We start from the raw sequence: 25135 nt of genomic DNA, 5'->3' as shown, positions 1-25135 counted from the left end.
CAAGTGATTGGCACCTCGGCAGCCCTGCCTCAAGGCCCAAGTGGCCTGCCCACATTTGAATCTGGCCCTTCAGATGAGATCACTTCCCCACTCTAGGTATGCAGTGGTACCTCGGGTTAAGAACTTAATTCATTCTGGAGGTCCGTTTTCAACCTGAAACTGTTCTTAATCTGAGGTGCCACTTTAGCTAATGGGGCCTCCTGCTGCCACTGCATGATTTCTGTTCTCATCCTGAAGCAAAGTTCTTAACCCGAGGTACTATTTCTGGGTTAGCCTGTAACCTGAAGTGTCTGTAACCTGAAGCGTCTGTAACCTGAAGTACCGCTGTACAGGAAAATGGTGGGGCTCAAGAAGTCCTTGTTCCTTGAAGAAAGCTCAGCTGAGAACAGGAAGACTTTTATGCAGATCTTCATCAGCAAATGTTTCCTCGCCCTCTGCGGCCCCATTCTCAGGTCGTGAGCTGGGAAGGCACTTTCTGCTCATAGAGGGGCAGGCTGAAGAAGATGCCATTTCTGTGGTAAAGTTTAGCAGGCCATGAATCAGTTGTAAAGGCTTCTCTCCTTGGAAAGTGGTTGCAGTGACTTTTGCCCCACAGGACTTTTGCTTCGGGATGCAGCCTCCACGAGGGGAAACCTGGATGCCCTCACTGCCATACAGGCAGGGGCAGAGGAAGGGGTGTGTGGTAGGGGTGGTCCGCCCCGGGTGTCACCACTGAGGGGGGTGAGAAAATGCCAGGTGGCACTCACCGCGGGGCCTGCAGCACGCCCGATCCACGTGTCTCTCCTGAGAGTGACACGGTGGCTTGGGCGCCCGCAGGCTCCGTGCTGCCCCAAATGGTCTGCCCACTGCCTCCCCCTCAGCTATAGGGCGGCTGAGTGGGAGGAGGCAGGCAGACTCCTCAGAGGCCCCACAGAGCATCCTGCCCCGACTCGCCTCACCCCGCGGGTGGCTGGCCCTGCCCCCATGGGCGGCTGGCCCCACCCCTGGGCACAGGGCTAGCGCACCGCCCCAGGTGCCCGATCAGCTTGCTCCACCCCTGCATACAGGAGTAGGGGCAGCCATGTTTCCTTCCCACAATGCACCTGTAGTGACATTGCACCTTCCCTTCAGATGCAAGAGTGACCCCGGAACAGGAACGATCTATCACTTTCTCACAGCAGTTCAGTCTGGGTAGTACAGTGGTACCTCAGGTTACAGATGCTTCAGGTTACATACGCTTCAGGTTACAGACTCTGCTAACCCAGAAATAGTACCTCAGGTTAAGAACTTTGCTTCAGGATGAGAACAGAAATCGTGCAGCAGCAGCGGGAGGCCCCATTAGCTAAAGTGGCACCTCAGGTTAAGAACAATTTCAGGTTAAGAACGGACCTCCGGAACGAATTAAGTTCTTAACCTGAGGTACCACTGTATTTTTATTTTTTAAAAAGATTTAAGAAAGCTCACAATCTATATCCCACTTTTCTTCACCAGGGAGCTCAGATTGGTATACCTGTTTCTCCCTCCATCCTTATTTAATCCCCACAACAACCCTGTGAGGTAGGTTAGACTGAGAGACAGCAACTGTCCCTAAGTTGCCCAGTGGGCTTCATGGCTGAGTATGGATTTGAACCCTGGTCTTCCAGTTCCTAATCCAAAAACTCTAACCACTACACACTGGCTGGAGGGCCATGTGGAGAACTTGTTTTCTAGTTTGAGAAGAGGCCAAAATCTGCTAAAAACTGATAGGGTGTCAGCCACAAACTTTAATATTCCTGAAAAGCAGAAAACAAAGGGGGAGGGGAGTGTGGAAGGGGTGTGTGTCTAGATAGGGAAAGTGATTTACTAGAGACATATGTGAGAAATAAGGATTGTCCCTGGATAATATGGTGACATTTGGAGTCTACGTTGAAGCTCTTCTTTGCCTGCTCTCTGCTGTGATAACAATCGCAGGCCTTGCATTGCTTTCTATCACGTCAGTTTTAGGAAGACTGCAGCACTCTGCACACTAACCTGGGAATGAGTCCAATTGAACACAGTGGGGATTATTTCCAAGTAAACATGCATAGGACCCTGCTGTCGAGAATGTTTAATTACACAATTGATCCGGTTGTGCCTGTTATAGAATAGCTGCAACTCAAAACACATTTACAGCATTTACTGTCCGGATAAGTGCTTATTAGGAAGAGGAGGGTGGCTGGGGAAATAATAGACATGTCTGCACACAGTGGGGTTTTTTGTTTTTGTTTTAATCCCATCCAAAAGGCAAAATAAGGACATTGTTAATCAAGGCTATGCACCAGGAACGGAGACTATCCTGGGTCAACAAGAACTGCCAGAGCATATTATAAAGCCAATATAGGATTTTGCAATAGATATGTCCTGAAGGGATGAGAAGAGCAGTTCAGGCGACTGCTTATGCATGGCAAAAGACACAGAACTGCATAAAATGTGCAAGTACAAAGTTATATGTATAGATGCAAGATTAGAATTACCATGGTTTAACTAGAAATCCAGCGCATCGTGGGGAAGACTGTGTGTCCAGGTGACCTCTAAATGGTTTGATTGATTTGACCAATTTCTTAGACTTGTATAGTGGTACCTTGGTACTCAAACAACTTGGAACCCAAACACTGCAAGCCCAGAAGTGCTCTGGTTTGCAAACTTTTTTTCAGAAGCCAAACATGCTCCATTTTGAGTGCCACACTTCTGTTTTGAGTGTTCCACTGAAGTCTGCCTGTTTTTGTTATTTATTTTGCGTTTTTGTTTTTGCAACTTTTTTGTTTTGTTTTTGTGACTGTGTGGAACACAGTTCAGCTACTGATTGATTGATTGATTGTGTGACTGCAGTACATTATTGCTTTCATTTTATGGATCAACGGTCCTGTTAGATAGTAAAATTCATGTTAAATTGCTTTTTTGGGGGGTTGTTTTTAAAAGTCCGGAATGGATTAATCCATTTTGCATTACTTTCTATGGGAAAGCACACCTTGGTTTCAGAAAGCTTTGGTTTTGGAACGGAGTTCTGGAACGGATTAAGTTTGAGAACCAAGGTACCACTGTATATCACTTTCTGCTAATTCCCCCCCCCCAGTGTATATAATACAATAAAGCATAATAAAGCAATGCACATTATTAGCACAACCACCATTGTAAACACACACACACACACACACACACACACACACAAAAAAAAGCTGGCCATCTGCTTTAATGATAATGTTTTCACCTGGTGCTGAAGTGATAGTAAAACTGGTGTCAAGTGTGCCTCCCTAGGGAGAGAGTTCCAAAGGTATGACAAAGGTATGCTCACCAGCCTTGTTGCTTCTTCTGGAGGTGTGGCACAGAGGTGAGCCTCAACTGCTGAACACAGGACTTGCGCAGGTTTCTTTAGGTAGTGGGATCCTGAACCATACAGAGTTTTCAAGGTCGATGCCAGCACACCGAATTGAGCCCAGAGACACTAATGGGCAGCCAGTGTAGATAGATAGAGCAGAACTGGTATTATCTGCCCCACACTTTCCTGTCTTTTCTAAAAGTCGGACTTCCACCTTTTGCACTCACTGAACTTCCCAAACTGCTAAGGCAGCCCCATTGCAGTAACCCAGCCGAGAGGTGACCAGAACATAGACAACTGAAGCAAACCTTCCTGCCTGCTCAGGTGCGGACAATTGCCGGCCACTTTCAAGGTTCCTGGTTTTGTTTCTCGGACCAAACAGCCCTCCTAGTGGCTGACTGTCCCTCTGTAATGTAGGACCCATGTCTTCCCCCAATGAATCCTGGGAAATGTAGTTTCTTCAGGGTGTTGGGAATTGTCGTTTTGTGGTGCGCAAACTACAGTTCCCATGATTCCTCATGGGGGGGTGCCAGGCACTTCATATGTGTACTAATGGGTGTGACCCTAGTTGAACGTTGTACGAAGGAAGCACACTGAGAGCACCTAGCTTTGCCCCAGATAAACATGGGAACTGTCATTTCTTTGGGGTGCTGGGAACTGTAGTTCGGCGAGGTGTAAGCTACTCTTTTCCAGGATTCTTTGGAGGGGAGGGCACTTGCTTTAAATGTATGGCATGGATGTGACCCTAGTTGCAAGTTCTCCCAAGAGAATGGCATTTCTCTGCCTGTGTGGAGATGTGAGTCTCAATCTTTTTCCTTCATCTTCTCTTCTTCCCCTCCTCTCTCTCCCTCTCCCTCTCCCTCCCTCCCACCCACCCACTCCACTTCATGACTTTGTTCTCTGTCAAAAGGCACAGTGTCGAGGAGAAACTGCTGCTCTTTTGTGCCAGAGATTTGAATTTGACCCCCTCCAACCTTAAAAAAATCAATATTCCCAGGGAGAAGCAGTGGGCACTGCTTTCCAACTCCTGCTCTCAGCAGAGCAGTCCTTTTAGACTGATGTTATCTGACTCGGAGACTTCTGAATACTTGAGCGAGGTTGGGTGGTGCTGTGCTGCTGGTGGTCGTGGTTTTATTTTTATTTTTTTTTCATATATCTACCCCTTTCCATTTTCTTTAACAAAACGCTCTCAGCGTTTAATGTCACTGTTATCTTTAGCTGCCTCCTGAGAGCCACCGCAGGTTTAAAATAAATAGATCCAGTTCGAGAATATATAAAATAAATACACTTGCCTCTCTGGCTAGGCAGAGAGAGAGAGAGAGAGAGAGAGAGAGAGAGAGGTGGAACAGGGTTGGAGGGAAGCGAGCCCAGGCCGCATTTACATTGAGGGAAGCAGTGGCGTGTGACAGAGGTCATCAGCTGCTGCTGCGGACCCTCAGTCGGAATGAAAAATATATGAAGCAGAGCCGTATTGCTTGGGGGTAGGAAGAGGAGGAAAAAGGAAAGGGGGAAAAGAAGCAGGCGATGGAAGTCTGGTTTGGGCCTCCCCCCCCCCCCGCCCCGGTGAGATTGCTGGCCGTTTGCTCCGGGCTCCAGAGCTGCTTTCAAAGGAGATCTTACGGTGAGCCTTAACCCTGTACAGTTGTGAGACTCTGGCTTTAGAGGAACACAGGAAACCGAAGTCATGTTTGCATCATACATTTGAAGCGCTTTGATGCCACTTCAGAAAGTCAAAGCTCCCCCCCACCCCCGAAGAATTCCGGGAGCTGCCGTTTGCCCCTACGCTCTGCACATGGTTGCAATTCCCAGAGCTCCCGATTGTTAAACCACCCTGGGAACAGTGTCTCTGGGATAGGAATAGAGGTCTCCTAACAATTCTCAGCACCCTTAAAAAGCTATAGTTCCCAGAATTCCACAACTGTTTAAAGTGGTATCCTAGTGCATCACATCTATTGTGTGAATGTGGCCTTCAGACCAATGACCTATGTATCTCAGCATTGCATACATCCAGAGTGGGGTGTCTGTATGTCAGACCCTGCAAGTGTCCTTATTTCCCAGGGATAGGTCCAGATTTACAGAAGCCACCCGGGGTTCTGATTTGATCCCAGAATGTCCCTTAGGACTCCCCTATTTTCATCGGACAGAATGGAGTTATGAGACCCCCGAACCAAGGAGATAAGCAACTATACAACCTTTAGAAGACATCTGAAGGCAGCCCTGTACAGTGGTACCTCGGGTTAAGAACTTAATTCATTCTAGAGGTCCGTTCTTTAACTGAAACTGTTCATAACCTGAGGTACCACTTTAGCTAATGGGGCCTCCCGCTGCTGCCGCACGATTTCTGTTCTCATCCTGAAGCAAAGTTCTTAACCTGAGGTACTATTTCTGGGTTAGCGGAGTCTGTAACCTGAAGCATCTGTAACCTAAAGCGTCTGTAACCTGAGGTACCACTGTATAGGGATTTTTTTTTATTGTTGAATTTTTTACTATGTTTTTATATGTGTTCGAAGCTGCCCAGAGTGGCTGGAGCAACCCAGTCAGATGGGCGAGGTATAAATAATAATATTATTATTGTTCTGTTGTTGAATCAGATGTTCCTATTTTCATAGGAGAAATGTTGGAGGGTATGGAGTGTGGCTATTCATGCCCCTCTGCCTGGTCCTCAGGACTCTCCCCAGGCCACGCCCACTCTTCTGAGGCCACACCCCACACTGGTCCTTCTTCCAACATCAGAATGTTCTTTCCTGGCTAGGTAGTGGAGAAAGAATAGTGTTTGTATGTAGAAACTAGCCCCAGTGCAAAGAGCTCCACTCTATTTTACCTCTGGCCTCACTCAGCATTGGCATTGGAAGGCTGCTCATAAGAGAATGTGACCCTCAGTCTGAAAAATGTTCCCCACTTCTGGTTTCAGGATTCATCCTGGAAACCATTTTCCATTGCAAAGTAGGTGCTGCAACAATGTCCTTAACTCACATTCTCAAATGGTGTGTGCAATCTTCAAAGAGTTTCACTTGATGCTCTTCCATGCAAAAATAAATATATTCTCCATGCATGCAAAAGCAAACTTATCAGGGCAAAGGATTTTAGCATAGCCTTTACACACACACACACACACACACACACACACACACACACACACACACTGCCTGCTGGCTTTCTATAAGCAGGGACCGGTGAGCATTCCACCCCATTAGCTCCAATCTGCAACCTAAAGGATGTGGTACAGTCTGGAGCTAGGTTTGCCACATCGTCCGCTGCTGTTTGCAAGGACTCGAAGCTTCAATTTTTAATGTGTGGTTTTCCACCGTTCAGGACAAGATCCATAACTATTTAGGGATTCTCGAAGGCCTGTCTTGCTGGTCTGCTGAGCATTTGGTGGTCAGGTGCAGCTGCAGGCTTCAAAGCGATCCTGTTGTTGCAGAAAAGAAAGGAGAGAGAGAAAGGCAAACAAACAGAGACTCCTAAATAGGTTGTCTAGAGGGGAATCTCCAGGGCAGGCGATATCGGTGTGGAATTTTCATCCCGGCCTGGAGACGACAGTAATATGTAATAGGGCTTCTTTCCCACCCAGCCCCAGCCCCACAATATTCTCTAGGGTGTTTTGCAAATGAAATTTCAAGAGCTCCTCTTATCTGAAATGCTGTACTCCAGTTGTTGCCCTCAAACATAAAATGTGCATGTCTCAAATCATTTATGGACAGTACATACATACTGCAAAGCTGTGATTTCTGCATTGCAAGGGAGTTGGACTAGATGACCAGTGTGGTGTAGTGGTTAAGAGCGGTAGACTCGTAATCTAGTGAACCAGGTTCGCTTCCCCGCTCCTCCACATGCAGCTGCTGGGTGACCTTGGGCCAGTCACACTTCTTTGAAGTCTCTCAGCCCCACTCACCTCACAGAGTGTTTGTTATGGGGGAGGAAGGGAAAGGAGATTGGTAGCCGCTTTGAGACTCCTTAGGGTAGTGATAAAGCGGGATATCAAATCCAAACTCCTCCTCCTCCTCCCCTCCTCCTCCTCCTCCTTCTTCTTCTCCTCCTCCTCCTCCCCCCCTACAATTCTGTGATTCTGTATCATGTTTCCCTCTCCCAAATAATACCCAAATGCATTCTCATATTAATTTGGAAGGAAACCGCACCACCACCAAATTATATATGAGAACAACCTTAATACAGTGGTGCCCCGCAAGACGAACGCCTCGCAAGACGGAAAACCCACTAGACGAAAGGGTTTTCCGTTTTGGAGGCGCTTCGCAAAATGAATTTCCCTATGGGCTTGCTTCGCAAGACGAAATGGCTTGCGAGTTCCTGCGGGTTCCCCCCCTTTTCCCCCCTTTTCCTAAGCCGCTAAGCCGCTTATCAGCTGATCCGCTAAAAGCCGCTAAACCGCTAATAGCGCTAATCCGCTAAGCTGTCAATGGGCTTGCTTCGCAAGACGAAAAAAACGCTATACGAAGAGCCTCACGGAATGGATTAATTTCTTTTTTTTTTTTAAGAATATTTATTAAAGTTTTTTTTAGATATAAAATGCACACATAAAACAATCTTGCTTCTATCACAACAAATTCTTCGCTTCTTTGGACTCCCTCACGTCCCCCTCTCCCATTTACGTCGTTAAAAAAAAAAATTTCCAAACAAATTATCAACTTGTTTACAGTCTCATGTCCACACATTCAAATATAATCTAGCACTTTTTCCAATAAAATTTTTATATTTTCTTTAATCTCACTTAGCATCAAATTTAAATCTAGTTTAGTGGTGGCCAATTTTTTATAATCTAGCATCCTTTTAACATTCAAACAAATTACAATGTTTTTGTAGATACATCTTGAATTTCTCCCAGTCTTCCTCCATCTTTTCTTCTCCCAGATCTCGGATTCTGCCAGTCATCTCGGCCAGTTGCATATAGTCCATCAGCTGCATCTGCCACTCTTCCAGTGTGGGTAAATCTTGAGTTTTCCAATTTTTTGCGATGAGAATCCTTGCTGCCGTTGTTGCATACATGAAAAATGTTCGATCCTTCTTTAACACCCTCTGGCCGACAATACCCAGAAGGAAGGCCTCTGGTTTCTTAGTGAAGGTATACTTAAATACCTTTTTCAACTCATTATATATCATTTCCCAGAAGGCCTTCACCTTAGGGCATGTCCACCAGAGGTGAAAGAATGTTCCTTCATTTTCTTTACATTTCCAACATTTATTGTCAGACGAATGGTATATTTTGGCAAGTTTAACTGGGGTCATGTACCATCTATATATCATTTTCATTACATTTTCCTTCAGAGCATTACATGCAGTGAAGTTCAGCCCAGTGGTCCACAACCTTTCCCAGTCCTCAAACATAATGTTATGCCCAATGTCCTGTGCCCATTTTATCATAGCCGATTTAACCATTTCGTCTTGTGTATTCCATTTTAGCAGCAAGTTATACATTCTAGATAGTACCTTGGTCTTTGGTTCTAACAATTCTGTTTCTAACTTCGATTTCTCCACCTGGAACCCTAACTTTTTGTCATTTTTAAAAACTTCTTTAATCTGAGCATAATGTAACCAGTCTCGCACCTTGTCCTTCATTTTCTCCAAACTCTGCAATTTCCAATTGTCTCCATCTTTTTCTAATATTTCCCAATATTTTGGCCATTTGGCCTCCATATTGGGTCTTTTTCGGGCCTTAGCCTACAGAGGTGAAAGCCACCTTGGAGTTTTATTTTCCAGTAAGTCTTTATATTTTGTCCAGACATTAAACACTGCTTTCCTGACAATATGGTTCTTAAAGGCCTTATTGATCTTAACTTTGTCATACCATAAGTATGCATGCCAACCAAAAGCATTGTTAAAACCTTCCAAGTCCAGCACGTCAGTGTCTTCGAGAAGTAGCCAATCTTTTAGCCAGCAAAAAGCTGCGGCTTCATAGTACAACTTTAAGTCTGGCAGGGCAAAGCCACCTCTTTCTTTCGCATCTGTTAATATCTTAAACTTAATTCTGGGCTTTTTGCCCTGCCAGACAAATTTAGATATATCTTTCTGCCACTTCCGGAAGCACTCCGTTTTGTCCACAATCTGTAATGTTTGAAACAAAAACAACATTTTTGGCAATACATTCATCTTGATAGCAGCAATTCGGCCTAACAAAGAAAGCTTCAATTTTGTCCAACTATCCAAGTCTCTCTTAATTTCAGACCAACATTTTTCATAATTATCCTTAAATAGACTCAGGTTTTTTGCTGTTATGTTTACCCCTAGGTATTTTACTTTTTTAACCATAGTTAGTTCTGTTTCTCTCTGAAACCGTTCCGACTCTATATCTGTCAAATTTTTTCCCAACACTTTAGTTTTCTGTTTATTTAATTTAAATCCTGCCACCCGACCAAAGTCCTGTATCAATTGTAATACTCTTTTCGTACTAGATTCTGGCTCCTGCAGAGTCAAAACTAGGTCATCTGCAAAAGCTTTCAATTTGTATTGTTTCGCTCCGACCTGAATCCCTTCCACCAACCGGTCCCCTCTGATCAAGTTCAAGAGCACCTCCAGAACCGAAATAAATAACAAAGGGGAAATCGGGCAGCCTTGTCGTGTTCCTTTTTCAATTTTGAACTCTTCTGTAACCACATTGTTAACTATCAGTTTAGCCTTTTGTTCTGAATATATTGCGTCAATCCCATTCTCAAACCCCCGTCCCACTCCCATTTCATTCAAATTTCCCTTCATAAATTTCCAAGAAATATTGTCAAAGGCCTTCTCCGCGTCTATAAAAATTAACACTGCTTTTGTATTTATGTCTGTTTGCAAAAGCTCCAAAACGTCAATAATGTTCCTAGTATTTGCAAACATATGTCTGCCTGGGAGAAAGCCGGAATGGATTAATTTCGTCTTGCGAGGCACCACTGTATCTGAGATCAGGCACATGTTACAGGCAGTGTGCCGAAACTGAAATGAGGAGCCCTGGGTTCCAATTCCCACTTGAGCAGGAAGTTCACTGCGAGGCTTTGTGCTGTCAGTCTCATTTGGCCTAATCTACCTGTCAGGGATGTTGTGAATATATAATGGTGGTTATGTACCATGGGGGGGGGGAGGTATTGCGGAAATACGTTGTGCTGCTCCCCTGAGATCTGCGGAAGAAAGCCAGGGGTACAAATCCAATTCTTTACTAGCAGGACTTTTTACTTGATTTTTTACCTTATGTTTTAATGCTTGGTTGTGTGTTTTGCTGTTTTAGCTGGGGAGGTGTGTATATATATATATATATATATAAATTTTTATTGGATTTTACAAATTACATTCACATTCACAATCATAGATTAAAAAAAACAAATGAACAAGATTCTTCCGAATCTTTTGACTTCCTTCCATGGGTTCTTTGTTTGCCCTTTTCTACTGCATATCATACGCCAAAGTCTTTGTTACCTTGCAAGAGTTATTTCAAACCAGCTAAAGAGTTCAAGTGTTGACAGTGGTCTTTCAAATATAATATAAATTTATCCCAATCTTTATTGAAGTTTTGATCTTCCTGATTTCCACGGTCATTTTTTGCCATTTCTACATAGTCCAGCAATTTGTTCTGCCATTCTACTCTGGTAGTCTTGTTGTCTTTCCACCTCTGGACTACCAGCATCCTAGTGGCTGTCACTGCGTAACTGTACTCAACTACTTAACGGGACAGATGTGTAAACCACCCTGGGATCTTTTTGGATGAATGGTGGTTAAAAATAGCAATCCTTCCTCTGTAAATAATTCCTTCCTCTGTATATCTTATTCTTTCTTTTTTAAAAAAATAATAATTGTCAAATCCTTTATTATTTTATTCACATAATATACATTCTTTACAGCAGACAACTCCAAAATAAAATCATATGTAACAAAACCATGTCTCATGTTTTCATTTACACTGATCTTTCCGATACTTTTACTTGATATTTCTTGCTGCTTTCTGCTTTCCTTATAGAATCTTTATAAAAATTTAAATTTCTTAAATCTTATACCAATCTTTAACAATTTCAGTTAACACCTTCACCTCCCTCCCCCGCAGCCCAGTACTTCCATCCAACCCATGTGCGATCTTCTTTACCTCCTATTATTTTTGTTAAAAGGTAAAGGGACCCCTGACCATTAGGTCCAGTCGTGGCCGACTCTGGGGTTGCGGCGCTCATCTCACTTTATTGGCCGAGGGAGTCGGCGCACAGCTTCCGGGTCATGTGGCCAGCAGGACTAAGCCGCTTCTGGCAAACCGGAGCAGCGCACGGAAACGCCATTTACCTTCCCGCTGGAGTGGTACCTGTTTATCTACTTGCACTTTGACATGCTTTCAAACTGCTAAGTTAGCAGGAGCAGGGACTGAGCAACGGGAGCTCACCCCGTCGCAGGGATTTGAACCGCCGACCTTCTGATCGGCAAGCCCTAGGCTCTGTGGTTTAACCCACAGCACCACCCACATCCCTATTTTTTTTGTTACTCTTGCTTTATTCACTTTATTTGTTATTCCATCCTTAATACAGTTGTACCTCGGGTTACCTACGCTTCAGGTTACCTACGCTTCAGGTTACAGACTCCGCTAACTCAGAAATAGTATCTTTGGTTAATAACTTTGCTTCAGGATGAGAACAGAAATTGTGCTCTGGTGGTGCAGCGCCAGCAGGAGGCCCCATTAGCTAAAGTGGTGCTTCAGGTTAAGAACAGTTTCAGGTTAAGAACGGACCTCTGGAACAAATTAAGTACTTAACCCGAGGTACCACAGTATATTATTATCCTATTTTCTTCTTCCTCCTCCTCCTCCTCCTCTTCCTCCTCCTCCCCCTCCTCCTCCTCCTCCTCCTCCTCTTCCTCCTCCAATGTTAGTCAGAGTAGACCCATTGCATTCCCTGGACATGACTAGCTTAAATCCACTTGCAGAGGGTTGGCCTAGATAACCCCCAACATCCTTTCCATCTCTATAATTCTGTGGTTTTGTTATTCATTCCCAAGGGACTGCCCTGAGTAGAACATGGTTGGCAGCCATCTTCAGAGACCACCAGCCCCCTGCCGCCTGAGGACAGCCCGCTAACAAGAAACGCTTAGGTGCAAGTCTGTGGTGATGCCCAGCCCCCTTCCCTGTAGTTCTGAGGGAGCATCTATTCATAATGACTCCAGCCAACAGGATTAATCATTATAAGTACTTTCCCCATTTGTAATGCTTTTAGGTCCTGAAAGTTGCTAGGAGTCCAAGGACAAAGGTTACTCGGAGGTTAAAAGATAAAGTACAAAGATGTGTTTACCATCCCACAGGGTTTTGGTGACAAAGCGGAGGGCCGAATAGGAATGAGTCAGATAAGACTAATAAAAGTATTAATGAAACCTAAGGGAATGCGGACATTTAATTTGTGTTTGAGCATGTGTTTCTTTTAAAGCGGGGGGAAAATGAATCCATTTGACTTGATTTGTTGTCAAGCTTGAGCAGGAGAGAAAGTGGGGGGGGGCGTTGTTCCTTTGGCTCGGTCATTCATATTCCAGGTCAGAATGATTTAAGCATGATCAAACAGCCTTTGAGGGAGCTAGAAGCCTCTGCAATGGATAGTAAAATTCAGTTGATGTTTATTTTCTGTCTTTCAGCAGTAAGGCTATACCTCTTGAGAGATGGAGGGATGCACATTTTGTGTTGATGATTATAACTACATTGGTAGAGCTCGTTCTGGAGTAATCTTCACAACAGTCTGGCATGGCAGATCAGTATTCCGTTCACCTCCAGGAAATGCAGGAACTCCTGGTTAGAGGCTCAGAAATAGCTTGATGAGTTGTCTAGGAGTGTGTGTACATGAACCTCAGGGTTCTCTCTAAACATGGAAGTGAATGTTGTTGTTGCTTAGTCATTTAGTCATGTCCGACTCTTCGTGACCCCATGGACCAGAACACGCCAGGCACTCCTGTCTTCCATTGCCTCTCGCAGTTTGGTCAAACTCATGCTGGTAGCTTCGAGAACACTATCCAACCATCTCGTCCTCTGCCGTCCCCTTCTCCTTGTGCCCTCCATCTTTCCCAACATCAGGGTCTTTTCCAGGGAGTCTTCTCTTCTCATGAGGTGGCCAAAGTATTGGAGCCTCAGCTTCAGGATCTGTCCTTCCAGTGAGCACTCAGGGCTGATTTCCTTCAGAATGGATAGGTTTGATCTTCTTGCAGTCTATGGGACTCTCAAGAGTCTCCTCCAGCACCAATGGAAGTGAATAGGGTGTGCAAAATTAGCCTCTACCCCTGGAAGGCAGTGCGAAACCCCTGTACTGGCCAGTCCTGGCATGAGGACTAGGAGCTTGGCTGCTTTTCAAATGGGCAATCCCTGCTGCAGTCCAGGCCTCAGCTTCTTGGTATTTTTCCACTTTCTCTAGGGCAGCCTTCCCCACCCTGAGATGATGCTTGATTAGAAATACAATCATCCTTGGTCACTGGTTGTGCTGGTTGGGGATTTGTAGTCCAACACTAGCTGAGGAGTCAAGGCTGGGGAAAGTTACTCAAGGTATATTAGGGGTTGGCTCCCTATTTGTACGCAAGGCTGGGTCTTGGCTTGCAGGCTTGTTTGAATATCCCACTGGTCCCAAGGACACTGACAACTGGAATAACAAGATGCAATTGAACCCAACAAAAACAGCAAGTCTTCAGCCCAGGGCTCCACAGTAGGCTCCTTGGATAGTTTTGCAAAGCAGTTCTCCTCTTCTGATCAGAGCTGGTCAGGGCTGCTAATTTAGTTTCCCACAATGCCCCAGAGCAGAGAATTCCCTTGGGTAACCTTCCACAGACCACATGGCAGCTCTGGATGGGGTCAGAAGGAAAAGTCATCAGAGCAATGAATGCACATTTTGCATTTGTACTGCGGGCTAGTTTCACACCCATGGACACCCCCCTCTCTGTGCTCCGTAGTGGCAACTGAGAGCTACAGAGTTCAAGGATACACCCCACCCAGGAAAAAAAAAAAAAAAAGGTCCAGCAGGGGTGTGGGGAGTAACTCAGGGAGAGTCCTGAAGAAATTCCCCCTCCCCGTCTGGCAACAATTGTATGTTGGTACATTTTAAATGGTGGTTTGTACTATCCATCACCAAGGTGGGTCTTGCTGGGGCTCATGACCCTGGCAGCTGTCCAAGGTGCTGAAGTCAACAGTGCTGGCCCAGGTCCTTAAGCCTGTGCATGCCCTGAACATTTATAGCACATCTATAAAGCTCAGGACTTTCTCAAAAGAATCCTGGGGACTTTAGGTTACCCTCCACAGATCTGCAATTCCCAGCACTCTCAGCAAACTACAGCTCCCAAGATTCTTTGGGGGGAAGTCATGTGCTTTAAAAGTGTGACGTTTATGCAGCCTAGGTTGGAGGTTGAGAGATAATGGCTATGTAAATTCATGGATGGAGCGAGATTAGAACCTGGTACTTCTCAGTTCTTTGCCACTGCATCAGCTACCAGATTAAGACTTGTCAATCTACTCTTTAACATACAGTTGCATGAATGGATGGGAGAAATGGAATGCTTCATCTCACATTCAGAACCCTTGAGACCAGAATTTGTCACTTCTCGGATTTATCTTCTAAGATGGCCCTTGCATTTTGAGCTCTGGCCCAAGTATGGGTCTAAAGGTGACTTTGCACACAATGTTTTTCTTGCACATCACAATGTTTGCACTTTGCACACAATTTTTTTTTCCTTGCACATTAACTGTTTCCCTGTCACATAAAAGAATGCACCTGTGCACATCACAATGCTTGGAAACTTTAAGATATGCCAATGGTAATGTTTATTCAGGGTAAAGACAATGAACTAAATTCTTTTCCTGAAAATGAGTGGGTGGTGCTTGGAATGCCAATTTCTCAATCTGACTTCAAATGAGTATTCTGGGTATAAAATTATATCAGGGTCACAGAACCGTCCATACTTGGCTCTGAGAGTTGACTAATCTTTGTGGCCCAGTTCTAACTGAGCAAGGGCAGGGAGGAGCTAATTGCAAACCTGCTTATTTTCTGATGCTACCTTGGGTCTGGTGTGTTACTGTAATATGGAATTAAAAGGGAAATATGAAAGGCAGAGTCTTTTCATTCCCTTTGTATCTGATGTTCAGGTTTTGAAAGCTGTTGCTTCTGTAAATAAAACTGCACACAGACCCAGTGCACAGGAAAGAACCATCTGAAGACTCATGGGAACCTCAAGGTCAGGGATACAAACTTTTCTTTTTTTTTAAAAAAAAAGTGTGAACCTCAACAGTGAGATCTGAGCATGCTTAGTTGATGGAATGGAATTGTGCTTTTTTTTAAAAAAAAAAACTGACTGAGACACTGAGAAGGAGCACTCTGCACTGCAACATTTTGCTGCAGTCCCCCCTTCTTTTACCTACGATTTCTGAACCGAAAGGATATAGCAAACATTTGGTCAGAAATTCTGGGCAGATGTTTGTTTTATCTCCCTCACCCCTTTACTGCTTACAGGCCTAAATATCCTCCCCTGAGAGAAGCATGCTCTGTTGTTGTGCCATGATGTGCCTGGCATATCATGAAAACTGCAAAGTGTTTGGAGAGTCTCTGATGGCAAAGGCCCATTAAAGTGCAGGGTTAGATTCCTGGAATTAGTAGTAGTTAGATTAAGAAATGCAGCTCTGGAATTAGCAGAAATGTCTAATGATGCCAAGGTAAGGGACAAAATATCAGGGTAATTACTCCCTGGAGCATCAAGCGAAAACAAGACAGAGGAAATGACTAAGCGTCTGTATGCCATTAAAACAAGAGCATGGCACTGCCTGGATTAATTGTGAGCACTCAAATGTTGAGGCAGGCTTTTAGATGGGAGAGGACTCTGTCTTCTAAAGGGTATATTGATGAGAATCAGCTCTATATAACCAGATTTTATCTGCAAAAGGCCACCCCCCCACACACCCCAGCTGCCTGGCCAAGTGGCAAGTTAGCTGGAAACTGCCAAACACATTCTCTTCTTTTATCATGGATTTCATTTGCCTATGTGTTCTGAATCTGTACATCCCTGTGTCAGAACTTTGCTTCCCAAGCTAAGCTCGGGTCTTACGTGGAAGTTCCATTTCCGAAGCCAAGGCGCTGGTGCTGTTTTGAAGCCTTCACACACACACACCCCAACTCTGATTTAGGAATGCTTGAGGGACGCGGGTGGCGCTGTGGGTTAAACCACAGAGCCTAGGACTTGCCGATCAGAAGGACGGGGTGAGCTCCCGTTGCTCGGTCCCTGCTCCTGCCAACCTAGCAGTTCAAAAGGACGTCAAAGTGCAAGTAGATAAATAAGTACCGCTTTGGTGGGAAGGTAAACGGCATTTCCGTGCGCTGCTCTGGTTTGCCAGAAGCGGCTTAGTCATGCTGGCCACATGACTTGAAAGCTGTACACCAGCTCCCTCGGCCAATAAAGCGAGATGAGCGCCGCAACCCCAGAGTCAGCCATGACTGGATCTAATGGTCAGGGGTCCCTTTACCTTTAAGGGATGTGATCCCCATGAATTCCAACATGAGCTGACTTGATCTGTACCTAACGTGCAGAATGGAAGATTGTTATCCTTTTTTGTTTGTGCAAAATTCAATTTCTTTGAATTTTGCAATGCAGTTCCCAGCTAAGTTAGACAGGCAGGTGGGAGCTGGCTGAGGTCAGGCTAAGGTTGACGGGGCAGTCCTCCAGTTTCTCTTATGGGCCACAGATAAGGTCCCTTCCTATGTGAGGCACAGTAGAATTCTCTGGTGCAAAACCCACATAGCAGGGAGATCCCAGAAGCATCACCTTTGCTCCAAAAGCACATACCTAGGCCAATCTGAGTAGGGGAATTTTACCTACCTTTCTCATCATAATGACGATGCATGCCCAAAAGTCTGGAATCTGATTGAGAAAATATATGCTTTGAAACAAACAAAACTGAAGACCAAAATGTGCCTCTGATTTGAATCTAGGAAAAAATGTGTGCCACGTTCCAAGAATTTATAGCTGCTTCCATTGCTTACTCTTGTTAATCTTTCAAATATTTGTTGTTGTTGTTGTTGTTGTTGTTGTTGTTGTTGTTGTTGTTGCTGTTGTTGTTGTTGTTGTTGTTGTTGTTGTTGTTGTTGTTGTTGTTGGAAGCATTGAGGGGGGAGACTGAAAAGTAAATAACTGAAAGCCCCTAACTTGGAGGGACAGCTACATGACTGCAAATAAAATGATACAGGGACCCCGACGATGGCATTGCTGCACAAGTTTTAAATAAGAAGACATGACAACCCAGCCTCTGACATTAGTCTTTGTTTTAATCCTGCTGCCCAGCAAGGAAGTGCTGTAAATCTGAGGTACTGACCCATGTCTACACATTTACCAGATAGTCACTGATCAAAGATTTATTTATTAGCCCAGGCATGATTGATTTATATGAGTTTTGTTTGAGCAAGTTAATTGCAAACGGCAACTTGGGATGCACACATTACAATGTGAAGGAACCAGGTTACTAACCTCCTCCTGCCCACCCCCACCCCCAACCCGCTTACTGTTAGGGGCAGTGATAACGTCACGGCAGCGATAACATGTTGACTTGCGTCTGGATCAACAGTGTGACTCTTTTGGATGCCTTACCCAGGAGAGATTAAATGGTCCCTGCCATTAATAATCTACTCAGCAAGGAGCCAGGGGTTTTAGCAATGTCAGGTGAGAAGAGATATTTCCCTTCCTGGGAAAGTCTAATATTTAAACTGTTGTTTAAACTGGGAAGGGGGGGAGGGAATCGCTATGCAACCATGATCTCAGGAAGAATTTTCTCCATGGACTTCAGGATTTGATGAGATTTCTGAGGTTCTAAACTCCAGCGGCTGACTTGTTGAGTTTTGAAATTAAGTATCTTCTGCTTGTGGTTACAAAGCTGATGGAGTTTGGCACGCATTATTTCTGATGAGTTCCTTCACATTCATCATGTCTGTGTTGAAAGCAGGGGAGCCAGTAGATTTCCAGATGTTGCTGGACTACAACTCCCATCAGTCTGATCAATGTTCAGGAATGATGGGAGTTGTAGTCCAGCAATTTCTAGAGGGCTACGGGTTCCCCACCCCTGGGTTAAGCTATACAAAAAGCTACTGAAGAAGCAATAAGTTTTTAGTCATCCCTTGACAGTAAACTATCAGTAGGCCACTATTACATTTCATGTAAGTTAAGAATAATGACAATATTCATTTCTATTTGTGCTTAGGAGAAGAGGGGTGTGGGAAGCTAGAGGGGGAAATGATTGGAGCAACAAATGTAAATTTTACCTGTACCCTAGGCTAGTTTCTGCACACACACAAACCTCTTTATATTTGTCATGCAGACCAGCAGGAAGCGTTGAGTTCAAGGAGACATTGCAGCCAGGCAAAAACTCTCAAGAAGGGTTCAAAGTTGGGCTAGTGAGTGGGTGGTCTAGGAAGAGTTTCAAGGGCCAGACAGAGTGGCCTGGGGGGAGCTGCATGTGGCCCCCAGACCTGAGGTTTCCCACCATTGGCTTAAAGTGATGAAGAATCTTCAGATACATTTTCTCAGCACAATCCTGTAAGGTAAAAGCACTGCTCTCAATCACAGTGGCAGCCTCCACACTGCTCACACCACTAGGGGGCAACCCAGCCAGATGGGCAGGGTTTAAGTAAATTATTATTATTATTATTATTATTATTATTATTATTATTATTATTATTACTATTATTATTATTTTATTAGCCTGATGCATCAATGAGTATCAGGCAGCTGCCATTACTCATACAATGCCCTGTAGAAACATGGTCTTTTCTGCCACCATACTCCTTGAGGAAACCTACCCGACCATCTCCAGGTCTACTGGAGAGAAATAGGGAGGGAGACAGGGCCAACCACTGACATATGATTTAATTTGTACTTCTCGAGAACCAGAACACAGGTATCCTTCAAAATTCGCACTTCTCCAATGCAGTCCTCCCACCAAAAAATATGCACATATTGCGGGAAAACACACATCTTAGGCCTCATCTAGACACATCAAAGAAGCATTTCAGTTCAAAGCGTTGTAAATTTAAACAGGGAAAACCGGTAGAGAAAAGCAGAACTCCACATCGCCATCTGGTGGCACAATGTTGCACCGTACATACAATGCATATAAATCGCTTTTTCTTTACCAGTCTAGCTGAGCGCTTAGTGAAAATAACATACACAAAATGCATTATATCAGAGAAAATTGCTTTCAGGGATGGGTCTGTCATTCCAAACCGCATGCAACTATGTGTTAGTTAGAAGAAATTTGCACTCAGACGCCGACAGATTTTCACGAGGATTTCTCAAAACAAACACATTGGCAATCGCTACAGAAATGGGGAGAGGAGAACTGAACTGAACACTGGGGGAAAGAGAAGCTGAAATTGGCAGGTCTGTGCATCCCTATATCCGAGCCAAATTAATCTGAAAAACTATGCATGTGTTTCATCCCCCACAATGAAGATTCTGGGAAGGATTTCTAAGATTCAGGGAAGGACTTGAAAAGGAAAGCAGATGTTGAAGGCCCAGCGCATGCACAAACACACCCTGAAATTAATCAGGAGAATGGCACCGAGATGCCTGAGGACCCCTTTGGAAGTCCCAGCCTTGTTAGGAAAGGATTTCAAAACAAAACAAGACCCAGAGCCATAGTAGAGCTCCACTAATTACCGCTAAGAACCGACCACTTTGGAGAGCCACACGCTGCGGCTTTTCTCCTGGCTGACAGACAACTGTCAGCTGGGCAAGAGCTACTAATTAGTAATTGATAAATATAAGTGCGCTGTCTTCCCGGAGTAGAGTACCACTTGATGATAGTAATTAATTGTTCATTGATTCCCATAGGCTGACGTGAGGTCTGTTCAGCTGCTTCTGCGCCTTTCCCATTTGTAGATAGAGGTGAGCATGCCTGGCAAGGATGCTCCTGGCTCCCAAAGATTCTTTGGGGGGGGGGAGACTTTGCACAGGAGATCATTCTAAATGGAATTTAATTAAACGCAGGAAGCATGTTTGATGCTGATTCTCCACGGGTGAATGTCAGGGATGCCAACTTGTATAAAATATTGAGGGGCGGGGGGCCAGGTAAGCCCTGCCCCACATAATCAATTACAAGATACAGTGTTCACTCGCCATTTGATGAATACTCATGAACTGGGGGGGGGAGCCCCCTCAAATATTTTATGGAGGGGCCAAAGGGACCTCGGCCCGTAGGAGTTGGCTCCTATGGTGAATGTCAAGGGTAGAACCTTTCTTCCATGTGTGGGGTTCCTCAAAATCTCCTGGGGGAGGGGAGTGAAAAGAGAGAACCTGCTTAAAAGAGAACTCTAACTAGAATTTTGTTAGGGACGCGGGTAGCGCTGTGGTCTAAACCACTGAGCCTCTTGGGCTTGCCGATCAGAAGGTTGGCAGTTCAAATCCTCATGACAGAGTTGCTCAGTCCCAGCTCCTGACAACCTAGCAGTTCAAAAGCACACCAGTGCAAGTAGATAAATAGGTACCGCTGCAGCGGGAAGGTAAATCGCGTTTCCGTGCACTGCTCTGGTTCGCCAGAGGCAGCTTAGTCATGCTGGCCACATGACCCGGAAAAACTGTCTGTGGACAAACGCCAGCTCCCTCGGTGTGTAAAGCGAGATGAGTGCTGCAACCCCAGAGTCATCTGGGTCTTTAAACTAGTATTTAAACTAGTATTTAAATAAATACAGGAATCATGTTTGATGTTGGTCCTTCATGGGCCAATGTCAAGCTTACTTTTCCTGACATGCGAGTTTTTAAACCTTTAAACTAGTATTTAAACCTTTAAACTAGTATTTAAATAAATACAGGAATCATGTTTGATGTTGGTCCTTCATGGGCCAATGTCAAGCTTACTTTTCCTGACATGCGAGTTTTCTGTGTGTAGGGTTTCCCAAAGTTTCCCAGAGGAAGGAAGCAAAATGGGAGAACCTGCACAGGAGAACCTACATAAATATGAGCCTGAAGGCGGCTCAGCTGGTTGGAGCGTGGTGCTGATAATGCCAAGGTCGTGGGGTCGATCCCATGAGTATGGGACAGCTGCATATTCCTACATTGAAGGAGTTGGACTATATGATCCTCAGGGTATCTTCCAACTCTATAATTCTATTATTATATGTGGAAATTAATTTAATACAGGAAGCATGTGTGATGTTGACTCCCCCACTCAAGGTTAGGCTGGAAACCTTCTTCCTGACATGCTATTTTTCCATGTTCCAGTCTCCTCCAACCTTCTGGGGGAGGTGGGCAAGAGGGGAGAAACTTCATAGGAGTTCACTGTAAATGGAATGACCGTGAATCACAAGAATCACAAATGCTGGGCATCCATGGGTTAATGGTTCTAGAGCTATGGGGGTCTTCCAGCAGGAAACCTCTTAAACGTTAAGCCCCCTTAACCTAGGAGAGTAGAGATGTGCACATGAAGAATTATGTCACACTGCTCTCTGATTTCCATTTTCAGTCTGGGGACGCTAGCAAGCCCCTGGCACTGCCACCTTCTGGCACCTGCTTTGTGCCCATGCAGCTAAAGGAGATCAGCAAAAACAAGATCACTGCATGTTGACATCCTCAATATATCTCCGGTGATGCTCTCTTTTTTCCTTGGCAAGATTCACAAGCAGAGTCATTGCAGGTATTGCCAAATATATGTGTATATATATATATACCCAAGGCTACAATCCTTCTCTCTCCAGGCACAGAGAGTCCCATGAGGATATTCTGTGGTTTGAACACTTTATTGATTTAGGATATGTTTGGTGCTGGGCCAAAATCCCTCCTTCTCAATTTTGCAGTCCAATCACAGTCGGAAAAAGGGGGCATTTGGGGGATTTTCAGGGGGGGCTGACAACAATTAGAAACATTTCTCCTGGCCCTTTTTAGCCCAGGGACCAGTCCACCATCCCTCAGACCATATGGAGGGCCGGACTATATCTTGGGGAAAAAATATGAATGAATTCCTGTGCCCCACAAATAACCCAGAGATGTATTTTAAATAAAAGCACACATTCTACTCACATAAAAACACCAGGCAGGCTCCACAAATAACCCAGAGATGTATTTTAAATAAAAGCACACATTCTACTCATGTGAAAACACGCTGATTCCTGGATCGTCTGCTCTCCCTCTGGGTTGCCTTCTGGGCTGGGAAGCCAAGAACACAACCGACCCCCCCATCCTGCCAACCTCACCAGCTGCTACAGGTGAAATGGCCAAATGGCCAAACTGCCATCTTCAAAAACCATGCCAAACTCCTGAAATAAGGTTATTTTATTGCTTGTGTCATATACTGCAGCGAGACAGTAAGAATGGCTTGAGCAACTCGCCACAGCTCTTACACATATTTTCAGGAGGAGCTGAGACTATCAATCTATTTTCACTTAACAATTAAATTTGCCTTCAGAAGGGCTCCTGAGGGCACATGCCAGTGTGTCCATTATGTTATTACTGCTAATTTCCACTGAATAAGCCAAAATTAGAGGCCACTTGCCACCAGAAATGACTGAAATGTTATGGAAAAACTGAATCAGAGTGAAGCGGGTAAGTAAAATGGTCTAAAACAATCCATCTGTTTTTGTGTGTGTGTGTGTTTATGTATTAAAAAAAAAAATCATCTACCTTTCCAGTGGAACTATTTTGAGCTCTCTTGTTCAGAAGCACGAGGGAAAGCCAAACTTCTGTACTTTCTAAAAGGGAAAGCTGTGGTCAGGTCTGTACATTATTACTGAGGGAAAGCTGGGTATAGCCTTTCCTTGAATAGCTTTTCTAGGTTATTGCTGTAACATGAAGCAATGAGAGTTGCTCCAGCAGTTGTCAGGAACAACACTTTATCTAACCAGGAACATGCAAATCCCTTCTGAGAAATGTTACTCTTATCAAGACTGCTGTGACCTCCCTTGGAACTCTTCAGCACGTTCATCTGAGAAACAATCTCCAGAGTTTGCTCTGAGTTTTGTTTTCATCAGGAAGATCTCACCCCAATGGCTACATGCATACACCCTGACCTTATTTCAGACTTACTCGGCTTTTGTTTGGCTTCCTTTTCAAATTTGTTGGATGTGTTTATCCAAAGTTTGCTTCAAATTTCACAATAAGGCTTTGTGTGCTACCAGTGTGCCAGAGAGATGGGGAGAGGGAGAGAGAATGTTTTCCTGCTTCCCTCTTCTCACTGCTGCCACTGCCCAAGCCAGGTAAATGTTGTTTAAAACAGGGGTAACCCACACGATGCCTTGCAGATCGTGCCTTGCAGGAGTTGTTGTTGGTACCCATCCATCTCAAGAGACAATGTGCCTCCAGGGGTGAAGTCAAACTGCTGCTAAATTAAATCTCACCTGTTTCTATTTACGCATCCCCACCTGAGATTAGTTGGGATTCTAAATAATGAGCCCATACTCAGATTAATTCTTGCAAATTTCCTGATTTTGGAATTATCCCCACATTTCAGAAGCATATCTACCATTCTTCTGCTCAGCTCAAAGAAACAAAGGAGGACCAGAGGCAGCAGAAGAGAACGACACGATCCCTCATTTTTTACACCATGGTAGGTAGGTAGAGAGGGACGCGGGTGGCGCTGTGGGTTAAACCACAGAGCCTAGGACTTGCTGATCAGAATGTTGGCAGTTTGAATCCCCGCGATGGGGTGAGCTCCCATTGCTCGGTCCCTGCAGTTCGAAAGCATGTCAAAGTGCAAGTAGATAAATAGGTACCGCTCCGGCGGGAAGGTAAACGGCATTTCCGTGCGCTGCTCTAGTTGGCCAGAAGTGGCTTAGTCATGATGGCCACATGACCCGGAAGCTGAACGCCAGCTCCCTCGGCCAATAAAGCGAAATGAGCGCCGCAAACCCAGAGTCGGCCACGACTGGACCTAATGGTCAGGGGTCCCTTTACCTTTAGGTAGGTAGAGAGAAACTGAACATCTCTTTTAGGATAGTTCCCAAGTAGTGGCACACCAGTTTTGCGGTGGCAAAATCCACCCCACGTTTCCTTTTTATTTGTATTGGAGTAAGTCATGTGAAACAGTGTCAAAGGCCTTACTCTGTCAATTTAATAAAGTCAATTTATGGTGCCTATAAATCTTCTAACCAGCTGGGATGAGAAGGGAAGGCGGAAGGCTGAGTGGATGGTGATAAAGTCGTGACATGGTGGCAAATCTTCTGCTTGGCACCCCCAGGGAATTGAATCGTCGCCTGCAGTGTACCCCCTCCCTATGTGAACCATGCACAACCTGTGGTTCTGTGCGCCCTTCCCAGTCCATGTGAACTGTGCTCAGTTGACCTGTGATTTGCTGTGATGAAATCCTTTATCTCTGTGAGAAAATGCCCTTCAGAATGGTTGTCGGAGGCCAAAAATGCCTTTTCACCCAACTTAGACTGTTACACAAACTATGTCCCTGTCAGACTGGGCTTTAGTTATTCATACACCGATAACACACAAGCTTGGCTACCGTAAAGCATTTGCTTCTCCCTCCCCCCCCCCCCGCTTAAAAAAAAAATTTTTATTCGGTTTTACATTTAACATTTGCATTCACATGTAAATCATAATCATATACACATAGGATTCTCTGAATCCCTAGATTTTCCTCCATCCCTTCATGGGGTCCATAGTTATTCTTGTCCAACTGCATTGTATGATGTTCTCCATCTTTCCTTAAAACTAAATTCTTACCACAGTTTACCATGAAGCATTTTCAGTATGATTCACTCAGTGAAACTTGTGACTAGGACTGGGCAATACCTGGTTTTCAACATTGTGTTATATTGCCAGCTAAACATTGCGACCTACTGACATATGGCAATGTCTGAAATAAGGGTGGAACTATGTAGAGGCATTGGCTGGCTTCACAGCTTTCCCCACATGGCGATTTTTGCATAGCAC

The 25135-nt window shown here is 44.7% G+C and overlaps 1 long non-coding RNA gene across 1 annotated transcript; it reads right to left on the bottom strand.

Annotated features, from left to right (window-relative positions):
* Nucleotides 1-6584: 6584 nt before the first annotated feature.
* On the bottom strand, nt 6585-24455 carry LOC309352876. Its single transcript, XR_014161432.1, has 3 exons — nt 24344-24455; nt 22880-22947; nt 6585-6722 (listed from the first exon to the last, which is right to left on the bottom strand). It is a non-coding gene; the product is annotated as an uncharacterized lncRNA (long non-coding RNA).
* Nucleotides 24456-25135: the final 680 nt, after the last annotated feature.

Source organism: Podarcis erhardii (assembly GCF_964252035.2).
Source record: "Podarcis erhardii genome assembly, chromosome: 11".
NCBI lineage: Eukaryota > Metazoa > Chordata > Lepidosauria > Squamata > Lacertidae > Podarcis > Podarcis erhardii.
Note: the sequence above shows the minus strand (reverse complement) of the source record. Positions and strands in the feature narration are given on the sequence as shown.